The sequence below is a fragment of the Pongo abelii genome, chromosome 16, assembly GCF_028885655.2.
Source record: "Pongo abelii isolate AG06213 chromosome 16, NHGRI_mPonAbe1-v2.0_pri, whole genome shotgun sequence".
Lineage (NCBI taxonomy): Eukaryota > Metazoa > Chordata > Mammalia > Primates > Hominidae > Pongo > Pongo abelii.
Window position 1 is genome coordinate 104,061,384 of NC_072001.2, and position 16,760 is coordinate 104,078,143.

Sequence of the window (16,760 nt, forward strand, 5' to 3'; positions counted from 1 at the left end):
AAAACAAAAAAACCTTGGAAAACAGGTGAGAGAGGATGGCATGTGATGGTTTTATCAAGTACTTCTACTCTATTTATATCAACTACTCCAAGCTGTGGTAAACAGCTCTGGGAAGCCAGGTCCAGTGCAAGTGGGCCAAAGCCCATATTGGCAGTTATAAACCAGGCATCTCCAGATGACAGCTTTGTGACCCAAGCAGTGTGCTCCTCGCTAGACCAGTGCAGTGTGTATCAGAGTTCAGCAGGGAGTGTGCCCACCTGGAGGACCAGAGTAAAGGTGGGAGGCCAGGAGCAGGGATCTGGGAGCTAGCAATAACTCAAAGTACCCACGTTCATGGTTTCCACCCTCCCCCTGAGCCCCCATGTATGCCATCCCCAACCCTCTCCCCCAGCTTTCAAGTCCATGACTGCCAGTCACCAGTTAGACCCATCACTCAACAGCCCTGGTTCCCCAACAGATGGACTCACAAGAACAAGAAACAATGACTTGGTCATTAGAACTCTTAGTTTCCCACAATTCCTGTCACTGGGATTAAAGTTCTCCGATGTTGTCACCAGTTAGACCCATCACTCAACAGCCCTGGTTCCCCAACAGATGGACTCACAAGAACAAGAAACAATGACTTGGTCATTAGAACTCTTAGTTTCCCACAATTCCTGTCACTGGGATTAAAGTTCTCCGATGTTGTCCCCATCGTTTGTCTGAGAAACTGGCCACGGGCACCTCATGAAAGGGGAAGCAAGAGTGACTCTGGGGGCTTGTTGTGCTCCTTGGAAGAGGTTCTCACTCCTTTAGCATGTTGCTGCCTGGCTCTGGACAGCAAAAACCAACCCTTTGAGAGTACTTAAGTAAATATATCATCAGATCTGGGAGCTGATCAAAACCTTATTTCATCGCATTCACATGTATGTGTTTCTTAATGCACTTGATCTTGGATAAAATATATCCTAGTGCATTAGATTTTAAGCCATTGATACACATCATAAGTTGAATATCCAGTTAGATTAATTTCATTCATGTTAATTGATATAAATATTAATTTGTGGTGAATTATAGATTTATTTAACTGATGTAGTAGTGATATATACATAAAAATTCCTGGAAAGATGTGAATTCATATAAGCTGTGTAGAAAAACCTATATTCTTTCAAGTCATCACAGATACTTTATAAAATTATGTACTTCAGGTACCAAATACTATAGTGTCCCCAGCAAATCTGTAGCAAGTGGCTTTTGACACTGAAATGTTGGATTCAGTCCTGTTGGGTAGTGTTGCTTGTTCGGGCTTTAGAGTTAAGATTAAATCGGGTGGACTGTGTGGATCCTGGGAACTGTGTGGGGTGTTACACTTAGAGGAATGCACAGAGCTTCCATGGCTGACCTTGACCTCGGGAGGTGGCCAGGGACCTGGCGGTCTCTCATGCAAGGCTCCGCTCAGAGAGCTGAACACTCACCCCACTGAACGCTGTGTTAAAGAGCTAGGGTTCCCCCGTCCCTGCCCCCGGCTCCCTGCTATGAGCTCTCCCAGTTACTACATGAATCAAATTACGGGCACCTCTGTTGGGTTTCCTGTGAAATAACAGATCTTACTGTAACCAAATATTACCATCTCGGAAAAACCTTATGCAACTAGCGAGGACTCTTCATTCTCAGGCAACAGAGAAAAGCCTCTTTGTTTTGGGGCTGAACACCTGGAACATGTTATCCGGGGCAGCCTCCCCAGGCCCACAGTGGAGAGGGGGCTCCTAGGACCTGATCACGCCCCTGCCTGTGGAAGACTGGCTCGCCCAAAGCTGCCTCTCGCTGGCTCTGTTTAGCCTGGTTTCAGCAGACCCTGGCTCTTGCAGTCAGCCATAGGCAAATGGCAGAGGGCGCCCCGCATTGATATAGAAGGACTACATTGGCAAGGACCACAGAACTCCCAGGCAACCTTTGACAAGACGAGAAGAGGAAGGGCTAAGGATGCGGAGAGATGGGAGGCCCAAAATCTACCCTCCCTGCCCCCAGACACGGGTGCCCTCCTGAAGCTGTCACAGATAAGAATGCTGGCTGTGTGTGCAGGAGAGCAGGTGTTGTGGCATGGGCTCAGTCAGGGGACATGTCTGTGGATGGCTGCCCTTGGAAACCAATGAAACCCTGTGATCCCACCTTTCCTTCAGGTCACCGACTTTCCAAAAGAAAACCTAATGCTGCTCTTTCATCCTTACGCCATGGCTAATACAGCAGTCACAGAAAGGGACGGCTCTAAGAACCCAACGCAGGCCAGGCTGGAGGCAGGAGTCAAGGCCGGCTGCCGTAGGGCTCAGGATGTCCATCCGACCGTGACGTCAGCACTCATTGATGAAAGGAGAGTAGGACCATTCCCAGGCGTGGAGAACCAGGGGGCATCTATGACAAATGCAGACCCAAACACCAGTGTAACTTTTTGAAGATAACTCCCATTTTTACTCACGTCTCTTAGTCTTAATGAAATAGAAGGTCCTTGCTGGAAGGGAGCAGCTGTCAATCATCTCTGGGCCCCTCGTTGTTCGACACCTGAATGTAATGTGTAGTCTTCAACCCTCCAACCCTCTCCACCAACACTCATGGGTGTGGCAGTGCCCTGGGGCCTAGGAGAGGCAGATTCTAAGCTGGGCATAAGATAAGGTCAAAGATAGCACTTTCCCAGGAGCTCCAGGGAGATGCTAGGGCTGTAGCACCTAGGCTCAGTTGAAAAGGGGTGGTCCAATGACAGTTATTTGTCTACAGAATAGGCAATTTCCAACATCCAATAAAATGCCTTTTTTTTCTTCTTCTTCTTCTTTGAGACAGAGTCTTGCTCTGTCGCCCAGGCTGGAGTGCAGTGGTGTGATCTCGGCTCACTGCGACCTCTGCCTACCAGGTTCAAGTGATTCTCCTGCCTCAGTCTCCCGAGTAACTGAGATTACAGGTATCTGCCACCATGCCCAGCTAATCGTTTCGTATTTTTAGTAGAGACAGGGTTTCACCATGTTGGCCAGGATGGTCTCCAACTCCTGACCTCAGGTGATCCACCCACCTCGACCTCCCAAAGTGCTGAGGTTACAGGCGTGAGCCACCACGCCTGGCCAAAATGCCCTTTTTTGACTCTGGGTATCTAAGACAGTTATAAAAATATAGCTTCCCCCCAACCCACCAAATCACAACAAAATACAGTTGTGTGTGTGGTAATTCTTGTACCATTCCTTCCACCCTTACTTACATGTGAATGTTACCTGCAAATCTAAGCAGCTCATCAGCCATGTAGCTCGCGTAGCATCTTAGATGGTTATTTGGAAAAATAAAGCCAAGTACACACTTTTGACTCAAAGGAGGAAGCACATTCCTATTGAGCTATTGTTATTTTAATAATTGGAAATAAATTTTAATAAAGCCAGTAACTTTTGCTAAATACACAGTTGTGCTTTGAGAGTGACAGAAAACCATTTAAAGCCCCGCTTGAGGCTCTGTCCTTGGCACAAACATGATTGAAAGTCTACGTCTGATTGACCCTTTTAAAATGCCTTCCTTTACTTCTGAACTGTTGATAAAGAGCTCTATTTGTTTGTAGAATTTTTCCTTAAAAGTGGGGCAACAGAAATTATTTCCTGTTCAGTGTCCTATTTCAAGGAACCTGGTGCGTTTTTACGCATCTAAGCTGATCTCTAGCAGGATGCAATCTGGCTGTTTCGTCCTGCTTTAAAGCAAGTTTAATTTACTTGATTAAAAGTATGCCTATGCTCAGCACGTCTCACAAAAGCAGGGAGAGACATTAATGAAGAGTTTCCCTTTGAAATAAAATATGCAGATTTTGTTTCCCAGTGTTTCCACGTCTATCTTCTTTGCTTTCTTAGTTTTCATGTGGTATCCGATATCACAGAGGCTGGCAGCAGAACAACATGGACACGCTTCTCATGGGGGCCCATTCTCTGGGCTTGGAGGCGTAACATATATTTTACAAGAACAATGAGAAATCATTTAGGATCCACTTTTCACCATTCTCTTAGAAGAAATGCTCTCTGGGATGGAAGAGGGGGTGGAGGGCAGATGACTGTTACATAAAGCACTTGACAGGAAAAAAGCCACCCCCTATTTCTTGGGATTTTCTCCCACTACAGTCTCTTTGACAAAGTTCCTTTCCCTAGAATGTTCCCGAAAACCGTAAATATTAGTGAAGAAAAAGAACTTGTATTGACCGGAACTCATTACACAATCAGAAAGATTGAGCATTTTATGTTTGTTTTTATATTTATATCTTTCAGGGGGAAAATACACTATGTATATTAATTTTACCACAAGGTGCAGAAATTCCTTAGGCAAATATGTAATTAGGCATTTTAAAATACAAAATGTATTTATTTATAGCTTCCAACCACACATTTATTTTTATTTATCTGAAAGATTTAAACGACACTGTCTTGAATTCGTTCTTTCTTTAGTTTCTTTGTAAAATATATAATTAGGCAAAGTTTGAACATACCTAATAGCCCTGAGGAGACTGGGCAGTGATCTCTCTGAAGCTTTAAAAGTATTGGTAGGAAGCTGTTCTTTTCTTTTCCCCAAGTTCAATAGCTTAGCTATTCGTTTCCTGTTTCTAATAGCCAAGGTAATTAGACCATAATGAGAACTCTTTGCTTGGAAGATGACATCTGAAAGTTGAAACTATTTGCTGCTGCTCAAACCTCAACAGGGAGGGGAGGGGGTAAGGATCGCCTCCTCAGTGGGAGAAAGTTCTACGGCTAGAGTGTCACTTTCCCCTAAAATTATTTCTTCCTGCAAAGACTCCAAAGTCCAGGAGGCAAAGTGACATGTGCACTGTTTTTTTTTTTGTTTTTTTTTTATGGAATGGTCAATTCTTCATTGTTAAGGAAGCATCGCTTAAAAACTCCAAAAAGCCCAGAACATATAGAAAACCTGTTTGCCCCTTCTTTTACCTTTCTTTTACTTTCTAAGTATCACACACGTACAGTAAAGTGCATACATCTGAAAGGCATATCTTGATGAATTTTTCACCTATGTGTATATCTGTGTAACCACCACCAATATCAAGAAATAGAACATTTCTTGCCCCCAAAGGCTCTCAGACCCCTCCCTGTCAAGACCCCACCTGAGGGAGCCACCGTGCTAATTTCTATCCCCCAGAATGGTTTTCCCTGTCCTTGGATTTTTCATAACTGGAACTATGAATGTTATAAACACTCTGGCTGGCAGGCTTCTTTCTCTCAAGGGTGCGTGCCTGAGGTCCATCTGTGCTGCTCTATAGAGTTGGGCTCTTACATTTTCACTGCAGTTAGTGTTCCTGTGTGTGAATATTTATGTATCTGTTCTACCTTTTATGGACATTGGGGTCTTTCCCAGTTATGGCTCTTAGGAATAAAGCTACTATGAACATTCTCGTCTACATCTCTGGATGAAAGCACTTTCTTCCTTGATGAACCTAGGAGTGAACTTCCCGGGCCACAGAGGATGTGCAGCTTTGTTAGATTCTGCCAAACCATTTCCCATGAGTTGTACCAATCATCACTCCCACCAGGAGTTCATTCACCACTTTTTGATGGGCAACGAGGGTTCAGTCTCATCACTGAAAGCAAAGTCTCAACTGTTCACAAAAGGGGGACACGAAGACTTAGTAGCAGGAGAGATAGAAAAAAATGATTAAAAGGGAAAAATCTACCCCCAAGAAAGGACCTGGCCCAGGCTGAACAAGCTCTGGTAGCCCCTGGGGCATTGCTGGGGTAACCGTTTCCCACCCTTGCTGCCCAGGATGAGGGGCAGTGGCTCTGGGGTAGCCGTTTCCCAACCTTGCTGCCCAGGAGGAGGGGCAGTGGCTCTGGCGGGGAAGCTCAGTCCCTCGGGGCTTTCCACCTCATGCGCATGGACAGACGAGGCTTTCCTGGGGTCAGGCCACCTCCAGCACCCTCCAGCCCAGTTCTCAGCCACATAGAGCATCACTTGTAGGACGAGACTACTGGCTCCAGTAAGTCCCCTGAACTTTTCTTTAGGCCAAATTCCATATGTTCTCTCTTTCCAATACTTTTTCTAATTATTGACCAAAAAGTAAACCATAAGGCTATGTCAGGAAATCTGCTGCCTTGTGGCCAGCAACCCTCCCCAGCCCACAGTGGCCCCACTGCACTCTGTGTGCCTGTCCTCTGGGCCAGCACTGCCCCGGCTCTCCCCACTTACACGCAGCCCCCCGAGGGTCCCAGAAGGGAGCCTTCAGTCACTGAGCTCTCACTAGGAAAGGTGAGAACCCAAAACACCTCCCCTATCTACCCCAGCTATTCTAGAAATACAGGAGATGGAGGTTAACAGAAGACCACTGTCCTTCCTGACAGCTTTTCTAAACAACCAGGGCAGGGTCATTTTCTACATGTGGTATTCTCATGGCTCCCTCTCCAAACTGAGGATGCCCCACCGACGTCTGTGTGGGCCGTCGCAGGCTAGAGCCTCTGGGTCAAGCCCGTGGCCAGGCGAGCCTTGCCAATCTCCTGACTCCCTCACTCAATTTGTTGACTTCCTGTTGGGCTTTCTCTTAGGGCCTTTACTCTGTTCTCTCCGTCTCTGGCTGTGATCGTTTCACATTGCTGCCGGGAGTCTCACATGTACCAGGATGGATAGCAGAGCCTTAGTCCTGAAGTTTCACTCATAACTCAAAGGGATAGGTATAGTTTGTTGAAGCACAAAATCGACTCCCATCTCCTGGGAAGCTCGTGTGTTTAGTGTGTACTTAGGTAGTGAGGAGCCCACCTACTCACTTACTTTCTGCACAAGGAGCATTTCTGTCTCCCCGGGCAGAGACCCCTGACTCCAACAGGCCACACCCACCAGTGGTGAAGTGTGCTCAGCCAGGGAGGAAGTTCTTATGGGTAGGAAGATTTTCAAATCTTCCTTGACAGCCCACACAGCTATCAGAGGGTATCCTCAGTTTGGAGAGGGGGCCACAGACTATTAAGGCTTAAAGACGCCAAAGGCTCATGTGCTTCCCTTCCTTCTCTCTCTTTGTCTCTGTTTACCATGGACTGTTTTGAAAGGTGTGCACTCTCCTCCTCTTACCCTCCTGGGCTTCTCCTCCTGTCTCGGTTGGAGAGGGACAGGGACAGATGCCGAGGCCCCAGATACAAACGAAGAGCCTGGGCTGAACCAGAGCCAGATGGGCCTGCAGCCCTGTATATTGGTCCCAGGGCCCGGACGGTCACCTGGGGAACTTGTGTAGGTGTGGTGGTTTCAAGATATGACCCCAGATTCTTTGATGCTCCTTTCTTCAAGAGGTGGAGCTCAATTTCCCTCTGCTTAAATGTAGGCTGGATTTAGTGCCTTGCTTCTCATGCATAAAATAAAGCAGGGGTCGTGTGTGAGGTCATAAACAGCACTGCAGTTTCCTGCTTGTTCTCCTTCTCTCTCTCTCTCATATCATTAGCTCTGGGACAAACCAGCTTCTATGTCATGAGTACACTCAGGCAGCTCACTGGAGAGATCTGCATGGTAAAGCAATGAGCCTCCTGCCAGTAGCCATGTGGGGGGCATCTTGGAGCCAGACCCTCCAGCCCCAGTCAAGCCTTCAGATGCCTGCAGCCCTGACTGACATTTCAACCACAATTTTATGAGAGATTCTGAGCCAGAATCACCCAGCTAAGCTGCTCCCAGGTTGCTGGGTGAGAAAAATAAATGGTTATGATTTTAAACCACTAGGTTTTGGAGTCATTTGTTACACAGCAACAGATAACTAAAGCAGGAGGTTATTAGTACTACTCACCAAATATTTCTGGTTCTAGCTTCCAGAATCACAGTAGGATGACCTCTCTCCCCTGCTTGGAAGTTACATATATCCATGCAACTTTGAAATTGAGTAAGACTGGGGTGTGTCATCCCCATGAGGGCACTTCAAGAGCCAGTGTGCCATCACAGCCTCTTTCTCTCCCTCTATCAAACCAGTTTCCAGTGTTATAAATAACGAGACCATGCTCTATCAGCTTGGGGCCAGGGGTTGCGGTGATGTAGAGCAGAGCTGACCCACCATGGATATGTAGCAGCAGAAGAAACAAGCCGTGTGGTGTTTAAGCACCCACACTTTGAGTGTTACTACAGCACAACCTGAACTATACTGACTGATGCAGGTGAGGATACACAGGGATCCTCTGCCCCTCCATCCCCAGCCCTTCATGCTCTTTGGGCCCAGGAAAGCCAGCATCTCCATCGAGGTCAGCAGGATCATGCCCTTGATGTGGGTTCCCTGTCCCCTGCCCAGGGAACCACCGTGTCCACACCTGGATAAAAAGTGTGGAGCCTGGTTCAGGAGTGGGCTGGGGGCCTGGCCTGGTCATCACAACCTCTCTGTTTAGAACCCAGTGGATGGGAAAGGCTTACACGGCAGTAAGAGGAGTTTAAGGTGTTAAGTAATGGCCCGTGTGATCCAGTTCTGAAAGCCACAAAGTCAACAGTGATTGATCCTTTGCTTTCTTTTCCAGAACCATAGAGAATTTGGGGAAATTACTGTCTGGCCACCCAGAAAACAAAGACCAGTTAGGATTTGTTTTTATTTTCTCTTCTTCCCAGATCAATCCACAGTTCTCCAGGGACCCATTGTGGTTTTGTGCTTCCTCTGTGCCTGTTCTGCTCCTCTTCATGCACCCCCACTTCCCCAGCCCCTCCCAGTCCCCTCAACGGTCCTTCTGGCCAGCCCCACAGCCCCCTCTCCGCCCCACAGTCCTCAGGCTCCAGCCTCCTCGTTAGGAAGTGTTAGAAAGTTGCTGGAGTGAGAAATGAGCCTGTGAAACTCGTTGTCCTAATTAAACTTCCACAAGGAGAGTGACAAGAGGCGACGGGGAGGAAACGGTGCCACCACCAAGGTCTCAGCCTGGGCCCAGGTCGAGGAAGGCCTTTGTCCTGCAGAACAAAAGCCACTGTTTGCACGTGTTAAACCTCATCAAACTTCAACAGACCCAGGTGCAAAACCCCACATCCCAAATGCCATCCGGGCTTATGCCACCTTCCCGAGCACAGACCGTCCCTAGCCGTCAACCCTAATCAGGGCCATGCCCCACATCAAAGCTGCACTCCCTCCACAGACAGCTTCTGCTCTAAGATGCATTGTTCCTATGACTTCCTACACTCGGCCCTTGTCTGACGAATTAGGGCACGGAGCCCCCCATGGCACAGCTGGGCCCTGCTGGCATTGTTAATGAGGTAGGAAGGGTGCGTTTGTCCGAGCCTGGGACTAACATAATCACATAAAGCTGTTGCTTTGGAATAGATGGAGCTGCCCCAGAGTCAATTTTCTTGGAAGCAACGCAAAGCAGAGCTTCCTGGGAGAAGATACAATGCCTCCTATTGTCCCTGTCACTTCCCCTCCAGCCTCCCAGCGTTTCTGCGTCTCCTCAGGAGCCACTGCCCTGTGCAAAAGCTGTTTGCTGATGCCCAGCCATGGTTTCCAAAAGCCCCATGAGAAGTCGTTTCTGTCCATAGTCATTGTTTCCAGACCAGCCGAGCCAACTGGGGAGGAGAGGCCAGGCCCAGGGAGAGCAGTAAGAGGCCCAGCTTGCAACACAGGCCCCTGGCGGCTGGGGTCGGCTCATGGGTTGCTGGGGGGCAGCTGGTGCCAGGTGCCAGCCCTGCTAGACATGTCCAGGGTCGGGGCAGAGGTCAGGGTGGCTCACATCCACAATGAGGCTCCAGGAAGAGGCTCCAGAGGGCCCAGGTCCCTGGAGGAGGACAGAGTATGGATTATCCAGTGAGTCCTCAGAGTGCTCCCGGGAGATTCTACCTCTAGGCCCTCATCCTGCCTAGGACTCAGGCAGCCATCTGGGTCTCTGCTTCCCTAACCACTTCCTCCTCCACCCGACCATCACCTAGTCTCAAGGACCTGGGCAGCTTCTGGAAGTGGCTGAGACTGGAAGAATGTTGTCACACCTACCAGATATCCCTACGTGTATCTCTACCAGCCCCACTACATATTCTGAAGAACCAAGGTGAGCTGGGGGAGTCCCCAGGCCAGCAGGGCAAGGCCTGGGCAGGAATGGAGTGAGGAAGTGAGAAGTGGGGATCTTGGGGGTGGGCGGGCTGTGGGGCTGGGCTGTGCTGAGCACTGGGCAGGAGGCGGGAGGTGGCAATGGAAGCGACAGCTCCCCATCTTCCCCGGCTGTCTACGTGAGGGGTTCTGCTGCATTCACTGAGTCACCAAAGGACACTGGAAGGCCATCAGGATTTTTGGGTGACCAAGACATGGCTCCCCTCTTACTGTCTGTGGGGAGACAGGCATGTGAACAGCCAAGTCTAACCCAAGCAGAGTTGACTGAGGGCCATTTAAAGATTCCACAGAGGCTGGGTGCAGTGGCTCACGCCTGTAATCCCAGCACTTTGGGAGGCCAAGGCAGGTGGATCACTTGAGGTCAGGAGCTCGAGACCAGCCTGGCCAACATGGTGAAACCCCGTCTCTACTAAAAATACAAAAATTAGCCAGGCATGGTGGTACACACCCATAGTCCCAGCTATTCAGGAGGCTGAGGCAGGAGAATCACTGGAACCCAGGAAGCAGAGGTTGCAGTGAGCCACGATCACACCACAGCACTCCAGCCTGGGCGACAGAGCGAGACTCCGTCTCAAAAATGAACAAATAAAGAAAGGTTCCAAGGATGGCCTGGAGGACAAACAAAGGAGAAGATTTGGTGCAGGAGTTAGGACAAAGACTCCTGGTAGAGCAGCCCTCATTTGGGGCCATAGTGAATGAATGGGGGCCTTTTGCAGAAGGGAAATGGAGGATGTGTGTGGTGAAGGCTTTGCTGAAGCATCTCTTATAAAAGGGGCAAAAGCACTTGCTCTCCTCCCAGCTCTGGCTCAGCTTCTCTCTCTTCAAGTCCCTGGCATCCCTGGAAAACCAGGATTTTTCCATTCTGCACCCAGCCCAGGCACCTCCTCCCACCCCCGCACACTGCAGTCTGGTGTGTGTGGTGGGCACACGTAGAATACTTGCTGGTCTTGAAAATGAAGCCAACTTTTGGGGCCCCTAGAAATCAAAGAGACCCACATAGCCAAGAAATCACTCTTGGACACCAGCAAGGCTGAGATCACTTGATAGGTATTTTGCCGTGTGTTTCTTTTTAACTATACAAAAAACAAAAGGGTGGATGTGCAAACCCAACCCAAGAACCTTGGCTCAGGCTCAACTAGATGAAACTTTTAAAAATGATTTAATGTTATGTTAGACTGTTGCATATTAAAGCGATGTAATGCCTTCTAAGAAACGAGAGTCAGATCCTGAAAGTGATGACTTGGGCAAATTTAAGGAGTTATAACTCACTTTTCAAGAGAGCAACTATAAACATTTTGCCCAATATGTACAGACCTCTAATGACAGTGTGCAAAGACTCTTTCGTTCCTAGATTATGAGGCTGCCACTTTCTCCTCCCCTTCCTGAGCCGCACTTTTCTAAACAGCAACTGTGGGAGCAGAGGGGTGGGAAGCTCATGACAGAAGGAAATATTTGGGACCGTGTCGGCCAGTGGAATGGGGCTTGTGGTCACCGTGTTACAAAGTCAAATCACTTCCCAGTAAACACCAGTTTCCGATGGCTCTCTGGCCAGGGTTGGCCGGGGACAAGCAGGGAGTATATGTGTCGGGTACGTTGGGTCACAAGCTGTGCAGCTGTGTAGGCCTCTCTGTCCAGAGGCATTAATGGAAAATGATTGGGCACCCAGCCCACAGCAGATGCGCTGAGGAATCCAGCCAGGGGGAGCTGGGATGCAGCAGGAGAAAGGACACGCAGGGCCTGGCTGAGAAGCCTTGCAAGGTAACCACAGGCGGAAACCTGAAAAATGAAGACGTTCCCACCAGTTCCAGAAAACAGGGCTAACTTAAAATGCAGCCCCTTTCCTTGAAGTGGGCTTGGCAGGCCCCAGGTGTTGAAAGGCAAAAGAAAAAAAAGAAAGAAAAAGAAAAAGAAAACAACATGTTTTACATTTATCTAGCCTGCATTTCTAATGGAGTTCCCTTCAGACCCCCTCACATGCTGAATTGATGTGTGAGATCAGAACAAAAGGAATTTCAAGGAGTCAGAGCTAAGGAGATTGCAGTTTTAAAATACTGTTTCATGCACTTATTAGACTAAATCAGCAAACAGATAGCAGCGTGCCAGGTCCTCCTGGAAGTTGCCAGAAGTCTCATGGCTGTAGCCTCCCTGGCTGCTGCTTCAGGGGGTCCCCTGGACCCCTCAACCCAAAAGAGGAAGGCAAGGGTCCATCTCTCCTTAAGAGTTCCTCTTTTCCCCACTTTATGCCTCAGAGCCTTAGCTCCTCCATGTGCCTCATCTGTCAAGTCCGTTCTCAGGGCAAAGCGGAAACTCACTCAGTCCCGAAGATGAATGGTAACCTCAGCTTCTTCTCAGGGTGGGAGGGGAGGCTCGTGTTTTCCCAGACCCTAAGCTAAAGTAAGCTCCTGCTAAACAGATGAGGGAATTACGTTGAGGGGGAAGAGGTTCACAATGGACTCCTGTGAATTCCTTGAAGGATTCATGAGATTTCTCACCTCTGGGTTTTCTGTGGGGGTTGAGTCTCTCCGTCTGTAATGCTCTTTGTCTAATTGGCTCACACTTTCTTTCTGCTGAATAATGTCACTTCTGTGCTTGGGAGTGGTCCCTGGGGTAGAGGATGCCAGTTGCCAAGCAAAACCTATTCCCCGTTCTTCTTGACTGACAGACCCTTATATTATTGGGGCAGCAATAGGTCCAGCTAAAGCACTAGATTTCCCAAGTTTACAGACATCTGTGGCCAAGCGGGTGTAAGCAGAAGACTTTAGGGGTAGGGGATGCCTCAGAGAAAGTTATTCAAAAGGGGGATAATTAAACCAGGAGGTGAACTTTCTTCTTTGCCCTTCCCCCATGGAATGTGGTCATGATGGTTGGAGCTCCAGCAGCCATCTTGGGACCAATGTGAGGATGGACATTACAAGCTAAGAGGGCTGAGCAGAAAGAAAGAAGACATCAGACTCTGATGAGTGACTGTGGAGCTGCCTTGCCAGTCCTAGACTGCCCAAGGCTGTATTTCTCTCAGCTGAAAATAAACCCGTATCCTCTTTAACTGATGTTGTTTCTAGTCTTCTTCACTTGCAGCTGAACTAAACCAAAGTAAGCCCTCCCCTTTCTGCACTTCTCCATACCACTACTCACACTTGCAGCTTCTCATTCCATGTCTGTCTTCTCCCCGCTGTGTACCAGCTACGAGATCAGTGGTTTGTCTGCAGTGCCGTCTGCAGGAGCCTCAGTGCCTGGCGTGGCATCTGGCACATAAGAACAGGCCTGTAAATGTTTGCTGAACGAGATCCCCCTGCAACACAGCTCTGCCAATGGGCTGGCACACCTGACGCCTCCTTCCATGGCGTTAAACAAGATTTAAGGATATCAGGGGCTGGGTGTGGTGGCTCACGCCTGTAATCCCAGCCCTTTGGGAGGCCAAGGCGGGCAGATCACTTGAAGTCAGGAGTTCAAGACCAGCCTGGTCAACACGGTGAAACTCCGTCTTTACAAAAATTAGCCAGGCATGGTGGCGTGTGCCTGTAATCCCAGCTACTCAGGAGGCTGAGGCACGAGAATCTCTTGACTCAGGAGGTGGAGGTTGCAGTGAGCCAAGATTGGGCCACTGCACTCCAGCCTGGGCAACAGAGTTAGACTCCATCTCAAAAAAAAAAAAAAAAAAAAAAAAAGATTTAAGGATATCAGGAGCCAGGGCCCATGAGAGGTCAGTGTTTAGACTAATTAGGGCACAAGAGAGGGAAAACCACCTATTTGCATTTATTTATAAGAAAACCGGCTATTTTTGAGCACCCTCCATGTGCCAGGAGCTGCATTGAGACTTAACGGAAAATCTTTCCGATCCTCACCGTGGGGGTGATGCAGGCAGCGGGCATTCCTGACTTTAGGGTATGCCCATGTCTTGTGATCTATCCCTGCATAGCAAACTGCCCCTGAGCTCAGAGCTTAAAACAACAGGCATTTTTTGAATTTCTCATGATTCTAAGGGTTCACTGGGGCTCAACTAGAGGGTCCCTCTGCTGGTCTTGTTTGGGGTCTCATCCAGCTGCAGTCAGGTGGCAGCAGTGGCTGGACCTCCAAGGTGACCACATTCACCTCCCTGGAGCTTTGGCAGGAGTGCCTGGGAGGCTGGGCTCGGCTAGGACATTGGGACACCCGGGCCTGTCTCTCCTTGGGGTGCTAGGGCCTCTCCCTCTGCACATGGATTTTCCATGTGGTCTCCCCTGAAGGCTACCTGGACTTCCTACATGGACGCTCAGGCCCCCAAAAGTACAGAGGCAGAAGTTGCCCAGTTTCCCAAGGATCAGGCCTGGAACTGGCCTGCCATGACTCAGCACTCTGTAGTTGGCGCAGTGGCAGGACCAACCCAGAGTCAGCATAGCCGGGGACCGCACAGCGACATGAACACCAGGAGGCTCCATTCGTGGAGCCCATCGCCAGGGACTAGCTGCTGCCCCGTGAGTAGGTGTGACTGAATTTTATAGGTGAGGAGGCTGAGAGGCAAAAGAGCTTGAAGTTCCCACACCACTGAGGGGGAGAATTGAACGCAGAGCAACCCACCTCCCTTGCCTGCCTTCTCTCCTCCTCCATACTCAGCCTCTTGAGCAAAGGAATGCTCCTGAAGGTGCGTTTGAGGCCAGAACTCTGCCCCAAGAGCACACTGTCAAGGGCTGCCTGCGTGGGGTTGAGGATGGTCTCTAATTCATGTGTTTCATGCGTCGTTTATAGCAGGAGAAAGCCCTGGGAAAATGTCACGAAGATGAAAGCTGACTTAACAGATGGGCTGACACACAGAGGCTCAGGGACATCCACACTCCGTACCCACAACCGTGGGCTTCTCTCTGTTCACTCCATCTCATTCTTTGAGAGTCTGCATTATTATCTCAGATTAAAACAAACTCACACCTGTACCTTACCTTCTCCAACCAGAGATTTCTCACTTGAATCTCTGCAGGTGCAACAGGAACCTAGGGCCTCAAGAGCCCAGGTGCTCAGGAGGGGGCAGCATGACTCCAGGGCTCGGAAGGAGCCCCTCAGGTAAGGTCCCTTCAAAGCCTGAGAGTTCCCTTTGTCCACAACTCATCTATTTTGCCCAAATATGTTTTTGGACACGCAGTTCCCAGATAAGAGCAGGCTCGGCCCCCTGGCCTCAGAGCTCAGCCTTCAGGGTAGGGCAGGAGAAAGAATGTAATCAGAGTTATGGCTTAATGAAGTGAACCGTAATAACCATAAACAGACAGTTTGGGATTTGATTTGTTATTTTGTACAAGGCAGTACCTTTCAATAGCAACTGGTGTTAGGGCCAAGCTGAAACATTTTCATCTCACCAACAAAAAAACAGTGATCCCATTGTTACACTACACTTTCCCACCTTAAAATGGGATTGGTTTTGTGGGTTGGGAAAGTTACCAAAAATAAGTTTCTTTAATCACAAAGGTTAGCAGAAAGGAAGTTGCTAGATTGTTGCTACATTGCAAGGAAGTTGCTAGATGAGAGGGGCCTATAGGTAGGTAGTATCTGTTACAGACAACGTGTGCCAGGCCACCTACCTCAAACTTTTTTCCTATTTAATCCATGTAATAGATATCAAATCCTACACAACTTAAGGCTAAAACGTAAGTTTGCTTATGAGTCCCTATATACAAGGTAAAATAGAGATTGTTCTGTGGACTAGCTTATGGCTGCAAACTACATTTTAAGAAAAGCATAACCAGGCCGGGCGTGGTAGCTCATGCCTATAATCCCAGCACTTTGGGAGGCCAAGGCAGGCGGATCACCTGAGGTCAGGAGTTTGAGACCAGTCTGACCAACATGGAGAAACCCCGTCTCTACTAAAAATACAAAAATTAGCTGGGTGTGGTGGCACGTGCCTGTAGTCCCAGCTATCTGGGAGGCTGAGACAGGAGAATCGCTTGAATCCAGGAGGCAGAGGTTGCAGCGAGCCAAGATTGTGTCACTGCACTCCAGCCTGGGCAACAGAGCAAGACTGTGCCTCAAAAAAAAAAAAAGAAAGAAAAGAAAGAAAGAAAAAAGAAAAGCATAACCAAAAATGTTTTCCTTCTTGAGACCAACACCCCAAATACAACACGCCCACGTGGTTGTGCCAGACAGCCTGACAGTGCAGCTTCCTGAGCACCAGTGTAAGATGGAGGGAGACAGGTGGGGGTGTGAATGCTCTCCAACCCACCTCAGGAGGAATTCTACTACCTCTAAAAGATTGGCGGCCTTTATTTTGTGTCCCAACATAGGGGCAGGATACTACCTAGAAACAGCAAGGTCAAGCCTAGTTTCAGCATCTTCAGACTTTGAAGCCATTTGGTGACTCTCTGAGGAGTTGCCCGTCTTTAAAGCACACCCTAAAAATACCTTCTGCCGGAGATGCTAGGACTGGGCAGAAATGGCAGGCCAGCAGGATGACAGGCCACCAGGCTCCCAGCCCCAGGGCCCCAGCACAGTCGGCATATTCTTGCCCAGATGCAAAGCTGGAACTCCCTGGAACTTTCAGTATGGTTACGCCAATGCTGCCGGCTTTTATTTTGCCAAAATAGAGTGACAACACAGAAGCCCAACAACACAATCTTAGACATTTCCCTCTTTTTAAAAACCTTCCCTATACTCAAGAGGACCATCCCTTACCTCTACTCTTTCCTCTCCAGGATGTCATTAACATCTTGAATTCATCACTCATTATTCTACCAGACATAGTTATTCTCTCCGTTACATTACAGACTCTTTGAGGGAT

General features: G+C 48.7%; 1 long non-coding RNA gene across 1 annotated transcript; it reads left to right on the forward strand.

The window, feature by feature from the left end:
- The first annotated feature begins 9,250 nt into the window (after positions 1-9,250).
- GCAWKR (gastric cancer associated WDR5 and KAT2A binding lncRNA) lies at positions 9,251-9,731 on the forward strand. Its single transcript, XR_008513829.1, has one exon. It is a non-coding gene; the product is annotated as a gastric cancer associated WDR5 and KAT2A binding lncRNA (long non-coding RNA).
- The last annotated feature ends 7,029 nt before the right edge of the window (positions 9,732-16,760 follow it).